Here is an 18,878-nt window from a genome sequence, read left to right on the forward strand (position 1 = left end):
TTCACAATAAAACTTTGATTACCCAAAGTGCACCCACATGCTTGAAACCTGATAACAGGGACAGGGCACAGGCGAGTTCAGAAAGTGTCAGGGGAGATTGGAAGCCGTGTATGGTTTACGCGGTGAATCTTTAATCCCGGAACCCAGGCCAAGCACCACGCCAGAAAGAAGTCAGACAGCACTGGGCATGGCTATCGTGGAGGAAGAAAATAGACACTTGGAAAAGATGTGCAAGGTTGTGGTTTTCTGATCACTGAAGATGATATAGCATCACAGGGCTTGCTTCATGAGATTGTTGTGAAACTTGGACTCAGCAAGAGTGAGGCAAACCCACAAGTTAAAGTGTTTCTAAAGTAGCTCGATAATCACTTTGAAAACAGAACACCCTCCCAGCAGCAAGACTGGAACTTTGACCAACAAACATGCGAGGGACACCACTAGTCTCTTATGAACAAGGACACAAGGATCACTGTGGGGGTGGGCTTGGAGGGCACGGCCCCTAGAAAGATGCCTCTCTTCTTTAATTATGAAACCAGGTGGTAGTGTTACCTGAAACAATGTTTGACATATAACATCCTTTATGCGCTCGGTGAAGGACTTATAATAATTATAGTAGACAACACAAAGCTATTTTTAAAAATCAAAGATATTAAGTTTTTAAAAATATCCCCCCCCCCCCCCATTATGTTTTCTCATTTAAGGATCAGCTGCCAAAAGCATCAAACCCCACTTGGGCATACAACCAACTGAAATAGATTTTTCTTCTTAATTTTCATATCTGGAATCCTTGATGACCTGAGTTCCTATTACGGTATACTGTAGAGAAAAGGATGATTGGCTACAGGGCTCTCTGTGGAGTAAGGATGAGAAAGAGAAGAGAGGGAGGGAGACCACAACCCATCTTGTGGTTGGCTAAGTTCCCTAACCTTATGCTGTCTGTAAATTTCATCCATTTAAGCTCATCCTGCACTTACTGTTTGGACCAGAGCATGGACACTCTCCCGGAGGGCCCACACCACGGCCTGTAACTATGCATCTATCACAGTGTTACAGGACTTCAAATGACTCCACCGGGGGCCACATGTGTGCTAGGGTACCATCTCTTTCTCTGAATTCCTAATCCATTTCTTTAGCAACTGCTATTTCTAGAACATTTCCAGTAATGAGACATACATTCATCTGTATATTCAAAGTATGGATTTTTTCTTAGCACTTGCAATGTTTAAGGCCCTATAATAGTACTAGGAATGCAGCATTGAACAAAACAATCACTGATTTCATCGTGTTTTGTTCTGGTGTTTACATTTCAAGAGGGAACTTTGCCATTAGAACAGAAGTTAGAACGTAGCAAGTGAAAGCATCCTGGCCAGGGCTGGAACCAATGTACCATGAGCTTCTTGCATTGTGAGGAATTAAGGCTTATTAATAACATAACATATGCCAGGCCTTGTGGAAAAGTACAGTATCCTGACTGGGTGTGAAGTTGAGCTGGATGCTTGCTAAAGTATCTGTTAAAACCTAGATCATTTGGTTGGCCACGTTAGCATATGTTAGACTGTCTGTAAATTTTTGCCAAGAGCTTAGGTTGTGGCAAAGAAAGATGCCCACATTCACGAGGTCTCTTGAAATGACTAGAGTCTCTGAAGGGGCTGGGGGGTGGGGTGGGGGGGGCCTGTTAATAAGTCATGTAATATATTTGAAAATCTTAAACCATGTGCTCTTATTTTAAAAGCCCTATTAAAAAAACAGGATACTCTTTACCTCCACTTCATTCTTCTTTCTCAGCACAATGACAATACTGTTCTAACCATTAAATATTATGCAATATCTTATGTCATGTCTAAGAAGACCTTAAGAAGAAGAAAAAAGTTTATTTTTGGGGTGATTAAATGTTTGCATGGTGGTTTTTTTTTTTTTTTAGATGAGCTAGGGCATGTATAAACCTGGAAAAAAACATAAACACAAGTATAGTTTGACTTTCTTTTTATATGATTAGAGAAATTCATCCAGACAGTAGCCTGTGAAACATAAGGATAGATGCCAATCAGAATGATGAAGCGTATAGTGTTCAATGGCTCCTTAAATTAATAAACACCAGATATAGTGAAATTTTCCCCCCTCTGCCTTCCAAGTTCTTTATCATTTCACACCTTCATAGTAGAGGAGTTCAGTACTCTAGAAAAATGATTTGCTGAGTTCTCTGAAAATTTTTTAATATGCCTGGAAATATTTACATGTTAAAAATGAAGTTAAAAAGGAGAAAGAGGGAGAGGGAGAGGAGAGAGAGAGAGAGAGAGAGAGAGAGAGAGAGAGAGAGAGAGAGAGAGAGAGAGAGACTAAGCTGAATGAAATCTGTTATAATCCCTGAGGTTCACCTAATGATAATCAGTTCTCAGAAAGGTGATTATATTCTCCCTCCCTCCTGTCTTCTGGAATATGCCTTTACTGTAGAGAAGCTAGAGGTGCAGTGGACAGGGAAGGTCTGACCTCGCTATGAAATGATTAATTGGAATAGAATGAAGTGAGACACAGCTGCACAGTTTCCTGGTTGTTGACTTTTATTCGTTTTTATATCCAAGATGATGGTGAGTTTAATTTTTAAAAGTCTGATTGACTTCGAACTGTATTTTTTACCATTTAGTTTAAGGATCGACTATGACAGCTTTGGTTAGGAGAACCCATGCGTGATTTTAAGCTGGGATATGGGCTTTACTTTATTTTATTTTATTATTTTATTTTTAAAGTGACTGAAGGGAAGTAAATCTGCTGTATTTTCTATTTGTTCACGTTTCAAAGAGCTGTTTCAGGGAAAAGTGGCTTTGTTTTCCATCAAATTCTAGTCTCTTTCAGCAGAAATGAATATAGAGAGCCGAAGCAATGCAAGTTGACTTTTTTTTTTTTTTTAAGGAAACAAATGAGAATCTAGTGTCAAATGTGTGGTCCAGAGTTCTGTACTGATGATAACTGAAGCTGCTTTCTAGAACGCATAGGAAGTAATTATGACCAGATTTGTTTTTGTGGTATTCACATCCCATCCCATTTCCCCAACACTCACCCACTGTTCCAACCCTCCATCTCCAGGGACGTCATTTCTTTTTCTCCAAGGGTAACCGCACAGGAAAATAGTGGACTCAGCTCGGGGACATCAAAACAGTCTTTCTGAAAGCAGCGTCTTGTATCATCCTGCTTCACTACTGAATGAAGAGTGTTTTTCTTATGTTGAGCTCTTGAGGATACATATGCTTAGACATTGAGCCAAAAATAATGGACTTGCCTTTCCTTATGTGGGAACTTGCCCTGTGACCTCAACTGCCCAAACAAACACTTAGCACTAGGAAACAAGGAACTGTCCCTCCAACCTGAGGATTTTCTTTTCTTTTTCCCAATGGGTCTTAAAGTTAGTGAGAGCAGTTATAAAAACTGCTGTGGGGTTAGTGCAAGTATAAAAACTACTATATGCAATAATGGAAAAGAATTCCTTAATCAGTTCTATTTTTCATGCTGAAATTTTCAGAGTTGGAGGGGGGATATTTACATTAATTTTTTCCCGTAGTCTAAAATGTTACTTGGGAAACTATAACATATATCATTAAATTAATGGTAATCAGAAAAATATGCTCTATATAAACATCAGATTATATAACTGAATATTTCCACAAATATCTCACTGCCAGATGGGTCAGAACTTAGTAACTGGCCACATCTAGTTGAAAGGAAGGATTTCAATATAGTCTTCATTCAGGATGCCCATGTGTTCAACTAAGACACAGGGGTTCCATCACTGATATAGAAAAGGGGAACAGACAGAATACCAAGTTGGAAATGTCTGCCTATTACCCTTTCAAACAAATGAATAAAATAAGAAGAAACTTTTTTCAGAGATTCATCTGGCCTTGATCTGTATTTCCCGCTGGCTGGAAGGGAAAGGGCTTAAGGGTTCCAGCATTCAGGGGCAGAATAAAGAATCAGAATCAACATCCCTAGCTAATGCACAGAGATAGGTAGTTGTCTGGCTGGACATTCAGTCAAACCACAGAAGCACAGTCTACAGACACATTCTCATCCTCAGGTAACTAACGTTTTCAAACATATACTGATTATAGGATGATGCAGACAGAAGGACAGAGAAACCTGATCAATCAACTAAAATAACTAGACCTCTGTTTTTTTCAAACACATAAATAATATTTTTGGAGATTTGTAATAACTAAGGTAAAATATCAACTCACTTTTCTAATAAAGAAGTAGAACATGGATTTATCCATCTATAGCAATATCTCAAATATTTTTTTTTTAAATGAGTTGACCCATATGGAAATTCTAAAAATCTACACAGCACTAACAAAAATAAGGTATTGCTGTTGTTTGAGGAAATAATATTAGAGCAATAGAAAAATCCAGAAAAGGCACATCCATACAGACAGAAAGCATACTAGAGGCTTCCAAAAGCTAGGGCAAGGGGAGAGGGTGGAAGAGGAGAATGGGGAATGTCTGGTTAATCGTTATGGGAGTTCCATGATGAAAATGCTTTGGAGCTAAATAGAGGTGATGGTTGCACAACATTGTGAAGGCACAAAATGCCATTGAATTGAACGTTTTGAGATGGCTAATTCGATGTTATGTGAATTTACCTCAATCTAAAAACAAAAAACAAAAAAGCATGTTAGGGCAGCATGAACCTCTCATATTTTAAAATGTCTTTGATATAAAATTTGTGATATAAATACACAAATAAAAAAGGATTGGAGCTAGAATGGCCAGTTATCTAAAACTACTCATTCCCAAGCATTGTAGACTGCCGATTTAAATTTAACATAGCACAATCACATTCAAAATGAGAGTTCATGCATTGACATACAATGTGATTGGGGAGTTTTCCGACTTAAGAGCTCAAGTATCCAGCTAGAATTAAATCGGTACAATGTAACCCAGAAAACTGAGATGACTCTGACAAAGTGAATCAATTAGTTTAAATATCACATGTGGCCTACTGGTGAAGTTGACTATATTTTGAAAAGAGCTACCAGAGGAAGTTCTTCAAATCTCATAATTTGGGTCACTAAAAATGAATTCTAAAAAAATAAAAATGATCTGGAGTGAGGGCTGGAAAAACTCTGAGCACGAATTTTATGTTGGCAAGGGTGGGGAGCAATGACACAAGGAGTGTTTAAATTTCTAGGTTCACTCTCCAATGGCTGTCTCTCTATGGTTGTACATAAAAACTTAGATTTGTTTAAGTTATTTTCTAGTAAATAATTTATTTAAGGGAGGATGAAACATGGAAGATGAAAGACACTTCAGAGAAAAAACACAAACAAGCCTTGGATTCAACTGCTGAAACAAATCAAATTTATATAGCTGTTATGAAGTTGTTTTTTAAGTCTTTGGTCTCAACCGAAATCAATTTTATGCTTCAACTGTTCCTCTGGTCATTTTTAATAAAAAGTTCAAATAATGATACTATATAGGATGAATGATATTTCAGGTCATATCAATATACTAGAATCCTGGTGCATAAACTTGTGCATGGGGGGGGGGGGGGAGTGGTTCCCTCAGCCTAGCCTGCACCCTCTCCAATCTTGGACCCCTTGAGGGTTGTATAACAGCTCATTTAAATGGGCAGTCGGACATCCCTCTCACAATCCTGGAATACTGGCTCCCAACTGCCCTTCCCTACAGGCCTTGCCCCCCAACAATTGCCCTCCCCACAGGCCTGGTCCCCCACAACCACCCTCCCTTGCTGACCTGGTCTCCCCCAACTGCTCTCTTCTACTGGCCTGATCACCCCTAACTTCCCTCCCCTGCAGCCATCTTGTGGTGGCCATCTTGTGTCCACATGGGGGCAGCCATCTTTGACTACATGGGGGTGGCCATCTTGTGTCTTGGTGTGATGCTTAATTTGCATATTACTCTTTTATTAGATAGGAGGATGAACTTATCAGCACTCCCCCATGGAAAGGAGCAGGAAATCCCTCCTGAATAAACACACTGAAGGTAGAAAAACAACAATAAAACAAAACATAAATGAGTTCCTACATTTACCTCCCTCCAACCCTTAAAAAACTTAGCTAAGAAGGTGGTTTCAAGAATGAGAAAAGGGTTATTCACATTTTTTCCTTATTCAGACACTTCTTTGCAGGCTTTCAAAGATAGTATCCAGTCCAAAACACAGAAATTCTTCCCAGAGATTCCAGGATACAGGAGGTGGGCTGTGCATTACATTGGGGAAGATGGCTCCTAATGATAATAACAACAGAAGCTAACATTTATTGAATAATTGCTGAGGGAGAAAGACATTAGTTAAGTCATTTGCCCAATGTTTCAGAGCTATGATTCTGGGATAAGCACCTAGGCAGCCTGGGCATCACCCACCAGGCATTCTTGCATCCCTGGGACACACAGTGCCTCTCCAGACCTAGAGGATTAGAGAAGGCTTCCTAGGGAAGGTCATGCCTGATAATACTCTTGTGGAAGTAGCAGTTCAATGTGTGAAGAAGATAGAACCATGACCCAAAGCAGAAATAACATGAACAAATATTTCAAGCTTTGAGGTTACAACAGTAAATTCAGTTAATCTCAATGTATGCTGTATCATTGGACTTAGAAAGAAAATAGATGAGACTGGACATATGGAGAAGAGTCACATCATAGATGACTTTTATGTTGTATGATGAAGCTTGCATTTTATCCTAGAGAGAGAGAGAAGAAGTCACTGGAATATTTTAAACAGAGGAGATGAATGTCCCTCTGATGACAGTGTAAAGGATCTGAGGTTGGGAGGAGACAAAATTAAAATTAAGGGGATCAGTGGGGGCTACTGTGATAATTTAGGTGAAAGAAGACCAAAAAAAAAAAAAAAAAAAGTGAATTATAGCACTGGAGAGATGGGAACAAATTTAAGAAACATTTGGGAGAGGATTCTGTAAGATTCAGTAATGTAGGGAATGAGCACACATAAAGAATGAGAGGGTAATGGTAGAGTGTAAACTGAATTCTTAGTGGTCTTAAAGAGACACATATTCTCTGACAGGGTTTTCTTTTGTTTTGTTGTTTTGCTTGCTAAACAGTATTATTTAGATTGTCATGTTAATGTGGGATTTGGTCACCAGGTTGCCAGAAGATTGTTTGGGTTTTACCAGGTAAAATTAAAAGAGATAAATTTGTCTCTTTCTTCCCTTAAAAAGATATTCAATTGGTAGATAAGCTGCAAGATAGAGTCTCAACAAAGGCCATCAAAGAATTTGCTAAAGTAAGAACAAAGAGACTAAACCTCTGAGATTCACCCAGGAGAATCTTGGGTGCTCTTCCAACAATAGAGATCAATAATCCAAATTAAACTCACTAAAGTGTTCTGAAAAATATGGGTCAGTGAAGTATACCATCAACTTGGGACACAACATCTGAATTTTCAGGATTGTTCCATGAAGTACATCTATGAGGATTGGCACTAAACCCAGACAGTAACTGGAGAATAATTAAGTTATAGCTTCAGGGGTCTGGCAAGAGTGGAGAAAGGAAAAGTCTGCAGGAAAAAAATAGCTCAAGAGCTGCATCCCAGCAGGAGCTACGGCTGCATTCTAGAGGAAGGGGTGCAGTCCAGGCCTTTCACAGGGATTGGGCAAACAGGCTGGTGATTAGAGAATTCTGCCATTTCAGCCATTCTAGCTCCTTCTGCAGATGAGGCTACTTATCTGTTTACAAACCCAGTTCAGCTTGGCTAAGCAATTAGATACCCTGTTTCCCCGAATATAAGACAGTGTCTTATATTAATTTTTGCTCCCAAAGATGCACCAGGTCTTATTTTCAGGGGATGTCTTATTTTTCCATGAAGAAGCATATGGTACACATTTATTGTTAAATGAAAATAAAGGAAATTTATTACCTGTATATGGTATGGTAGTACGGTAGTTGTCAATACAAACCAGACAAACTGTGAATCCTACAGTATCAAAAATGTACTCATTAATTCAATGACAATCATGTCATCATCTTCTGGAACATCATCATAACAATCCAATTCCTGAATTTCCTGGTGAATTTCTTGTGACTCCATTTCTTTCAGAATTAGTGGACCAAATCTCTCATGTTTAGCCTGGGGGGGGGGGGCCCTTATTTTTTTGGGGGGGGGAGGGATGCCTTATATTTTACTCAGAAGGAAACCTGTAAGTAGGTCTTATTTTCGGAGGATGTTTTATTTTTGAGGAAACACGGTAGGAACATGTAGACACTGAAATGCACTCTCTTTCCTCCTTTTTACACCCTCCTTTCCAAGTGCCTTGTGTCCTTCTTACTACACAGTGCTTTTTTTTTTTTTTTTTTTTTTTTGAAGAAAGCCCTCATTTGGTGACACTCCATGCTCTGGGTCTATGTCAAATTGTCTCCACTTTGCCCCATTTAAAATATTCTCTTTTTATTTCCCATTACATTCCCTGAAGGTTCTGCCAGGTACCTGGCTAGGCAAAACAAGCCTGAAGAGTTTAGAGTGTGGGTTAGTCCTCCCAGATAACACTGGTATGTTAACAAATGCTTTCAGTGCTGGAGAGGAAATATGGTAGGATGCTTTTGGCTGTTTTCAAAATAGTTGTTTATTATACGTTTGTGCTTCTTAAATAAAGTCATGTAAATTAAATTATTGTGTAATTTGCTTACATATAGATCTGGTCTATGCATTCATTCTCTCAATCTCTTTGTTTCCCTGTTTCCTCTGAATTCTCCCTCCCTTCCTCTCTTCCATTCCTCTCTATCTCTGTTTCTCTGTGTCTCTATTTCTCATCAGAGATATATACTCCCCAGCTATATGGAAACATTTAATTGCATATTCTTCATAGGTTTTATGACAGTAAGTCTTTGAAATGTGTAGACTTGCATTATCAGAGGTAAGTAAGAAAGCACAGACACTTAAGAATTCATGAAACTTCTTCAGAAGGGCTTAGATATTTTTAGAGTTTTATTATAAAACTAGAGACCCAGTGCATGGATTTGTGCACATTGAAAGGAAATTAATTAGAAGAAACATTTTAGAGGCCAGGGAGGGACTGTGAGAGATTGGCCGGCAAGGGAGGGACTGCAGGAGAGCTCCAGAGCATGTCTAGCCCATCTTACCCAGTCCTGATTGGCCAAACCCCAGCAGCAAGCTAACCTAATGGTTGGAGCATCTGCCCCTCTGGTGGTCAGTGTGTGTCATAATGACTGATTGAATGGTCAAACAGTCAGACACTTAGCATATTAGGCTTTTATTATATAGGACATTTATGTAATATAAAAAAATGTAAAGATGAATATAATGAATATCCATGTAAACACCAGCTAGTCTAAGAAACACATTATCAATATATTTGACGTTTCCTGTGTATCTTCCCAATAATATCTACATCCTACTCCACTCAAATATAACTTCCACCTTCAGTTCGGTGCCTATCATCCTCAAAGGCATTGCAAGTAGACATTCTAACATGTAGGTTATAACTGTATAATCCTTCATGCATCCCTGTGCCAAGCAGACTAGTATATAATAGACGCAAATCAGGTAGTCAATAAATACACACCAACATGTACTCACACACATATACATAAAACATTTACCCAGAAAACACACTTTACATGTATATATACATTATACCTTGAATATTTGTTCCTCAGTGATTTCAGGTTTATTCAACTCTATTTCATTTTAACAAATAAATATAAATTATAAATTAATATGTGCTAAAAACAGTCTTCTTAGGGCTTAAAAAAGACCTAAAATATGTAATATACTCCATGATTTCCCTGAAAGCCACTAAACCAATTTTCTTTTTGGCACTAGGCACCCAATTACAGCATTGAAAATTAAAAGTTCAAATTGCTTTGGGTTTCCTGCTCACTTGCAATTAATTTTGAAACTCATGTTTACAAGAACATGTTATTCTCAAATCTCTCGGATATCAAATAAATGTTAAGCGCCATTATCTAATGTTTGAGGTCATCAAGACATTATTTTTATGTGTGAACACTGAAACTTTACTAGCAGATATCTTATTTAGAATATTGGGCTAAAGGAGGGCAACACAAAATTCATTTATTTTCAAGATTGTTCAGTATGCTTGGGGAAGAATACTTAATTCTATTTCTTTCAAAAGATGATACCAGCAACCAATGAAATATATTTTTAAATACTGAAGCAGAGAAAAAGCAATGTCCTTATCTAAGGAGGGCATAGTGTATGATTGCTGATAAACACAGTGCTGTTTCTGAAGGTGATTTTCAAAGTCAGCTACATGCATCCATAATCATTGCATCCAAAGGACTCTGAGTAAACAAGACCAAGGGAAAAGGGAACTTCATCTTGGCTGTCAGTACTACAGTATGGTGGTTTTCAAGAATCTTTTTTTTTTATATAATATATTTTTATTTATTCCAGAGAGGAAGGGAGAGGAAGAGAGAGATAGAAACATCAATGATAAGAGAGAATCATTGATTAGCTCCCTCCTGCATGCCCCACACTAGGGATTAAGCTCACAAGCTAAGCAGGTTCCTTGACTAAGAATGGAACCATGACCTCCTGGTTCATGGGTCAATGCTCAACCACTGAACCACACCAGCCAGCACGTTCAAAAATCTTATAAACTTACTCCAGTTAGTAAGCCAATGCACATTTAAGAAAGTGTGAAACTTGCTGGTAATGTGCTTGGGATCCTTAGAGGAGAGATGTGTGAGGCAAGCATCGTATTTCCACAAGACACTCACAGAATCACAAGGATAAATAAGGCACCTATAAGGAGAGAGCCATTCTTAGGGGATTGAAATGATCAGAGGAGGCTTTGATTATTACGGAGACTCTAAACTGGGACGTCAGACTGGATAACATTTAGATGGAGAGAAGAATCACTATACACAAAGCCTATAGTTTGTGTCTGGAGATGTATTAAACTGGCCAGGTTAGAATGAAGGTTGCTTTTATTGTTGTAGAGAGAAACAAGTGGGATAGGAAATTCAGGTTGGAAACTTGAAAGCAAGCAATAGGGAAGCCCACAAGGAAATGAAGAGCAGTATTGAGAAGGGATTGGTGGCATTGGTGGTTGTGCTGCACAGACCCCCAGGAAGTGTCCATGCGCCAGGAGACCACACCACACCACACCAATGTCATGCATCAGCCTCTGCTTGTGAAAGCGCAGCTTCAGGCCCTGCAGTGTGACCACTTCAGGCTTCCATTCCATCCTCTCATTCCAGGAGGAAGAGAAGCCGTCTGCATGGGTTTCCTGAGGGATGTATTACAGTGCACATTCCTTTGGAATTGCCTCACTTTTTTGACATGGAGGGAAGCAGAATCATCATGAAGGAGTCCTAAATCCCCTTAGAATTCATTCCCAGAGTTCCATGGGCAAGAGTGTGCTTAAAAAGGAAACCAGCACAGGAAATTCACTAAGGTCCGTGTTTTTTTCCTGACAGATTTTGCATTCCTTAAAGACAGGATCCATGTTCCTGCGAAAGCCCACTGTGTCTGCGTGCTGAATAAATGTCTGATCATTTGGTTGGTGCTGCTAAGATTTTCTGTTCTTTGTCAGTGTAGGCAGACACTTGGTGCATGTGATGTGATTTCAAAGACCACGGGGGGGAAAGAACGCAATCATTAATTCTTAGTTGAATGAGTGAAAAACTCCTCAACCCCAAATTACCTTCCCCTTGAATCCATCCAAAGGACAGAATTAAAATACAAATAAATGTTTACTCCTTTCTTATTTGTTAAATGTAAAGTGTTTGCCCTGGAAAATTGAGACATCTCTAAATTACATTAGCAAATAATTCCACCCAGTTTAGTTAATAAACATTTATTTGCCCCTTCTATTTACAAGGCACATATACAGTTTTGGAGATAAGAGCATCATTCAGGAATCTAAAAATACCTGAGAGTTGATGGTGTGTATCCCAGCTCAGCTGCTTACTAGCTGTGCTACTTCAGTCAAGTTAATGAACCTCTCTGAACCTATCTCTCCCATATGTAACATGAGAATAACAATAACCCCCCACTCATACGACTGCTGTAAGGATTAACTAAGTAATGTTGACTTCGCACAGACCTTCACCCATGGTCTGGACTTGATGAAAATACTATTATTGCTATTTTTATTACTCAGGGTTTTAACACTCAATCTTCTTCCCTAATGACTGTTAAAAAGCTTTCCTGAGATATTAGCAGTGATTAACCACCTGGATCAAATTACTTTAGCAGAAGAGTTGCTTAGTCATCTATTTGGGTAGGAGGGAAGACAGAGACCGAGAATATTTGACTCTGTGTCATGAACTTGAGAGGGAAAAGCAACTGGTGAAAAAAATCACACTGCTAGACCTTAGGAAGGCTCTGAGCGTTGGGACAAAGACTCACCCAGAAGAGCTAGTGGTCACTGATGAGATCTGTAGACTGAATCGTCACTTAGGTCCAGCAGGTATCACTCCTGAACAGCACTGTCATCCACAGGCACTTTGTCCTCCTCCCATGGAGACCTGCAGGTTTAGGGGAAGTGGAAAGAATTGCTATATATCATGTCTGCCACCGTCTCCTTCATTTTTCTCCCTTAAATGAAGACAATTTTGCAGAAGTAAAATTTGAGGTCAAAACACATAAGCATTTAAGACTTTGCTTTTCTTCAAATCCTTGAACCAATATTAACTCATTCATCATCTCATTACCCTCGAGAATTGGAAAAGCAGAGCTCAAATAGGAGCTGGAAAGTTCTAATCCCATCTGTAAATCACAGTGCTTGCGAGACTTATTAACTGAAGGGTTTAAGATTTTAGGAAGCTTTTCTACATGTGATCTCTCTATTGCTATCATAGGATTTGCTCCACATGCATTTGAAAAGAGAAGAGAAACGCTAAGGCCCCACTGCCGTGATAATCAAAGCAGCCACGTCACAGAGCAAAGGAGAAAGGCAAGTAAGGAGGATGGAAGACTGGGAGGAGAAGCTCTTTCATATGAAAGAATTATTATAAACAATTAATTTACTACATTTTAAGTGAGGAAACTGTTAGTTGAAATTGTACTTATCAACCACAAATATCTGAAAGTAAAACATTCCAAAGATTTTCGCTGTGTCTGTTCCAATTGCAGCCATGTGCAACTAACTCAAAGTCATTTCAAAAAGCAACAATGAAAGAGATTGGTCAGTTAGGACAGGAATAGAAAGTGGAAACTTTGAAGGTTGTCTAATCCCTGTGTATGGTTGCCTCTCTTCTGCTTGCATACTTCACTTCATTTCTCCAATGTCCTAGACAGCTTTGACATGAGCCAGGCTTCCAGATTCCCCCCTTCCTTCTGTTCCTTCTATATCTCTTACTCATCCTCAAATCTTTTTCCTTTTTAGGATTTTACTAATGATTACAGAGAAACAGGCTGGGAAAAGCAAACATGGGAAGTCATATGGCATTGTCCTGAGTATGTAGATAACCTTTTTATTATAGACTAGAGACCCAATGCATGAAATTCGTGCATGGGCAGGTCCCCTTAGCCCAGCCTGCACCCTTTCCAATCTGGGATCCATCAGGAGGATGTCCCTCTCACAATCCTGTACCGCTGGCTTCTAATTGCTCACTTGCCTCCTGCCTGATCACCCCTAACTGCCCCCCTGCCAACCTGGTCACCTCAATTGAACCCCCACTAGCCTAGTCCCCCCATCACTGCCACCCTGCCAGCCTGGTCACTCCTAATTGCCCCCCTTTTGGCCTGCTTGCCCTCAACTGCTCCCCCTGCTGATCTGGTCACCCCTCACACTCTCCCCCTCACCAGTCTGGTCACCCCACACAGCCTGCTGTTCAGTCATTTGGTCATCCCTCACTAACCTCCCTGCTGGCCTGGTCACCCTATGCAGTCTGCTTGTTCAGTCATTTGATCGTTCCTCACTAACCCCCCTGCTAGCTGGTTATAGGCAGCCATCTTGTGAGGGCATGAGGATTAATTTGCATACTACCTCTTTATTATATAGGATTATTATAGTCTCCCTCCTCTGCATAAGAACCAGTAGAGCACTTGCCCTCACTCTGGACCTGAGGGAGAGCCTAAGGCTAGGAGAAATAATAGAAAGGATAATGGGAAATTAAAATGTCTCCAAGACGAATGATCATAATTTACATATTATAGAAACTCCAGGGAGATGATTTCCAACTCATTGTGTTCCTTTAGGCAACAGAGGGGTCTCCATTAGCCTGGAGATAATGATGAGGAGGAGGATAATGGTGATAATACAACGTACACAAGTCCTTTCTCTCTAACCCACCTATTCTATTCTACCTGATCTCAGAGGGGATCAGCCATTCTATTTAGTATTATTTCTCCAGCTGGTAAATGAACACAAACTGGGTTGCCTAATGGCTTACAATGATGGTGTTTTCCAGTGGCCATTGGATAACCAGTAAGTAGTTTTGTCCATCACTATTTCTGACTAGCATCTCTCCACCTTCTCTAGAAGACAATGCAATATGCTCTAGTGAAGTTTCAAACACTCAAGAAATTGTCCCCAGACCATCAATGGATAGAAATATATCACATGGGCACTCCATGTCACAAGAAGGGAGCCCTCAGTCATGAGCCTCCTGTAGAATCTTAACTCTCCCCTTTCTCTTTCCACATCTTCTTTCCCTAAGATAAGAACAAGCATGCATTATATTGCTTAAGTCTCACAAAAACTTCACGAGAAAAATATCTCCATTTCTAGAGGACACTGAACTCAGAGAGATTAAGTCATTTGCTCACAGTTATATAACTTTCCCAGAGTGACTCTGATTTAAAGCCAGATCCATCTGATTTGTTATCTCTGTTTGTTAAGTGCCACCAGGGCAATGATACAGCAAGGTACAAGGCCACCACTTTCCCTCTCACCTTTGATTGTCCCTCACTAACCCCCCTGCCGGCCTGGTTATAGGCAGCCATCTTGTGACAGCATGAGGGCTAATTTGCATATTACCTCTTTATTATATAGGATTATTATAGTCTCCCTCCTCCTCCTGAGACAGGCAATAAAAGTTGCTTGTGATACTTCTCTGTGGAGCTAGCCTGTGTTCTCTACAGAATCCTTCTTAGTAACTCCCCAGCAGCCACTGCAGATTGACCAGAGCTGTATGTTTGGTTGTTGTGTGATTTGTCATCCCCATCTTGGGTCCTTCCTTTACCAGGTCACTTTAGCAACAGTCCCACTCCTCACCTCCGAATGGAGACATGTCATTGCAGGGTAGTGATCACATGCAACTGAGGCATGGCTTTCCTGGTTGAAAAACCTACAATGAGAGCTGAAAGCCACTTGCCTTGTCTTAGTAAATTCCTGGCCATCTCTCTCCCAGGTTTAGTGACAGGAGGAGGTTTCTACTGAGGAGAAAGAAATAAAACTCACACCAGTGCTCTTGTCTCTGACTACCGGTAGAGACAATAGTAGCTTACGTGCACACACATGCAAACACACACACACACACACACACACACACACACACACTCAACTGCCCTCCTTCTGCTCACACTTTACATGTGACATTCAGAGAGTAGGGAAATTATAGTACTCTTGTTAAAAATCCCACTCCATGCCTGCAGTGTCTTTTTTTTTTTTATAAAACCCAGTGATGGCAGTAAATGCCAAGTTCCACTAGCCCCTCCATACAGAAGGAAAGACTGAGGCCCAAACAGGAGGGGAATTCAAGATCTCACTCGAATCTCTGCCGGAGGTCATGGCCAAAGTTAAGGCTGCCACACTGGCTTTGCTGCTTCTCACATGAGATGGGCTACCCTGGACAGTCCAAAGCAATCATTCACCCTCTAGTTTTCTTAGACAATATTAAAATTTGACATTTCACTGCTAACTCAGGGAAACATAAAGAGATGTCCTCTTCTTAATTTGGAAATATTATAGTAAAACAAATGCCAAATCATCCAAGATTTTGCTCCTTGCTTTTCAAAGTTCACAGATCAGTCTAGCATAATTAATTCCATTGAATTCTAATTCATATATTTTCAAAGTTCATCAATATACTGTTTAATAGACATTGACATGACACCCAAGGAAATTCTTGAGTCTTTCTTAAATAAGTTGCTGAAGCATTTTCTCATACAAACAGGGAGGCAAGGTTGGCCTGGGCTGAGTTCCGCTGGATGCCCAACACTGGAACAATTTCACTCATAGATGGCAAACGAGGCTCCAATAAGGCCGAGCTGACTATTCCCATTTTGTGTTCCAGCTGCCATCCCACAACACCTCACCTCTGTCCGCCCACCCCAGCTCTGCAGTGGGGGTGAGGACCGGGAAGAAGGCTGATCTCATGTGTCTACCAGGCACGTTACTCATCAGCACCCTCATCGTTCCCAGACGTTCTCATGCTCTCTGTGGAATAACAAGGAGCTGTGTCTCCTTGGAGCCAACACCCCACAACTGCAAATGATACTGACTGAGGCCTCGCCCCCGGGCGAAGGGGCCCTTACGGGATGTCCTCTAGGATCACAATGCTCGGTCCGAGGGGAGTACCCACGCCCTTCCAACCAGATGAACCATCTCACACCCAAGTCCTGTCTCAGCAGAGCCTGACCCTTCCCTTGTGAAAAACACAAACAAGCAACCTTTAAACCCCTTGTTACTCTGATGTTAATCAAGATGCACATCAGGGGAATGGGAAGAGAACCAGCCTGGGGTTGCCAAGTCCATTCTAAAACTGGGACTCATTTCAGTCCTGGGGCAGATAGGGTTGCTTTGGAAGGGAATCTGGCCCATTGCAAATAACAGTTTTATGATGCCTTCCTATAAGTCTAGACAAGCAGATGGACCAGTTCTAAAAAGGTCTTTGTATTTATGCCTTCAGAGATACTTATCTACATCGTAAGGTCTTTGGAACAAAGAGCGGTTTCCTCTTTCTACATAGTTCGGCGTCATTATTATTTTGAAAGATAATCATGCTCACCCGTTGCCAGATGGCTGCTGAGTTATGCTTTCTATATATTTTTAAAGCCTTTGCTTTGGAAAGCAAGGGTATGGAGGTTGGAGTGGGGGGTGAGGGGTGATCCAGATCCTCTCAACCCCTCCCTTCCTGGCTGTGAGAAAATACGAGCCTGGGAACCTACACAGTTTATTTCCTATTATTCCATCCAGTTTGAAACCAGAAAGGCCATATTTCTAGAGAGCAGAGCACAACATGAGAGGGAGAATGGCTCAGGGGGCAGGGCACACAAATCTGATAGGTCAGCATTTGGCTCCAGAGGAGCTGAAGGAGGATTCCACAGTGGGTGTGTTTTCTCTCTCAAGCCTGGCTTTTGTTCCCTGCCACCAGGAAACGCAGGAGACATTTGTCACTGGCAGCTCTTCGGAGGCTTCCCTGTTTCTTTCTCCCAGGGTCCAAGACAGGACTTCAGGCACGAAAGAGTCAGATTTGCAAACAAGCAGAATTTTTCTGCAGTGTTTATCAGACAGGCTAGAGGCTGGGAAGGCAGACTTTGGAAAATAGTTTAAGCACTTCATAAATCAGATGTAATTGAAAAGGCTAGGGTCTCCTTTCTGGCAACCTTTCCTTTATAATCTCTTTACTGGGGCAAGACTGTAATGTGAACAAGGGCCAGGGATCTGATGCAGCCAGGTTGCCTCGAATCACCCAATGTGATTTTTTTCCCCCTGATGACATCATGGTACAGAACTGATCCTGCTCCCCGTTTCCTTTGCATGAGGCCATCTCTTTTGATTGTTGAGAAAACTAGGCCAGGTTGCATAACATTACTGATAACAAAATTATTTGAAAAAAAAAAAAGATTTTTTTTGTACTCACCTAAAAACAGCAGCTGAAATCAGCTGGAGTTCTTGGCCAGCCAGCAAGTAAAAATTGCCTTTCATATGAGATTTTTTTAGGAGCCCTGGAAAAATGCTGCAAAACATTTAAACCCCGTTGGCTTTTAAACGGGTGGAGCTTTTATGGCTTTTACAACTTTTAATTGGTATCCTGGACAAAATGCAGTTTTATATGAGGACCCTAAAGTGCTGCCTGAGATTGTCCTCTGAACGTGACGTGTTATCAGTTGTTGGAGTACAAGGAGTTCCTTCCTCCCGCAAAGGCACCCGAGTGAAGAGTCCCCGAGGCTAAAGATCAGGCAAATGCCAACAAGAAGAACAGAGTCAAGCTCTAATGGGCAGCCATTTTCCCAAGGCCACCCCAGAGGTAAAGCAAGAGAATTGGTTTTTCCTGGCTGCGCAGGGCACATGAAAGAGGACTTAAGCACTTACGTTTCAGGAACTGAGTGCAAGCCCAATCAACTGAGCACAGTCAGTTGCTTTTAACTACTTTTGATCAATGTCTCTTCCTTTAAGTAGCAATCTAAGCAGATTGTGCCCTTACATGGTGTGCCCTATTATCCAGGGAACATGATGATTACACCTTCTCTGACGTTACCTAAGGAAGATTGCCATTGACTTATGAACATCACAGTCACATGGACAATAGGGGTTTATGGACCATGGGAATGTCACATGTCCTGGTGTATGCCAGATTGGCACATGACCACCTTTGGCATACCCTGGTTTCTTCATAGAGCTGGTTGTTTTGGGTTGGTCTAGGTCAGTGGTCAGCAAACTCATTAGTCAACAGAGCCAAATATCAACAGTACAACGATTGAAATTTCTTTTGAGAGCCAATTTTTTAAAACTTAAACTTCTTTTAATACCACTTCTTCAAAATAGACTAGCCCAGGCTGTGGTATTTTGTGGAAGAGCCGCACTCAAGGGGCCAAAGAGCTACATGTGGCTTGTGAGCCACAGTTTGCCGACCACAGGGCTAGGATATCAAGAGAAGAGAGTTCATGCTTAAGTGTGTCTCACACCAACCATGGATCCCTTGCTTCTGGGCAGGGACTGGCTGGGACACAGGTTCTTTGTCTTAATGACTTTCAA

General features: G+C 40.8%; 1 long non-coding RNA gene across 1 annotated transcript in view; it reads right to left on the minus strand.

Annotated features, from left to right (window-relative positions):
- LOC311626520 overlaps window positions 1-18,878 on the minus strand; it is a 76,123-nt gene that overhangs the window by 55,691 nt on the left and 1,554 nt on the right. The window contains exon 2 of the long non-coding RNA XR_014795707.1: window positions 12,362-12,480. This is a non-coding gene — a long non-coding RNA (uncharacterized lncRNA). The remainder of the gene's footprint in view (window positions 1-12,361; window positions 12,481-18,878) is intronic.

This window comes from Pipistrellus hanaki, assembly GCF_964339955.1.
Source record: "Pipistrellus hanaki genome assembly, chromosome: 8".
NCBI classification, from domain to species: domain Eukaryota; kingdom Metazoa; phylum Chordata; class Mammalia; order Chiroptera; family Vespertilionidae; genus Pipistrellus; species Pipistrellus hanaki.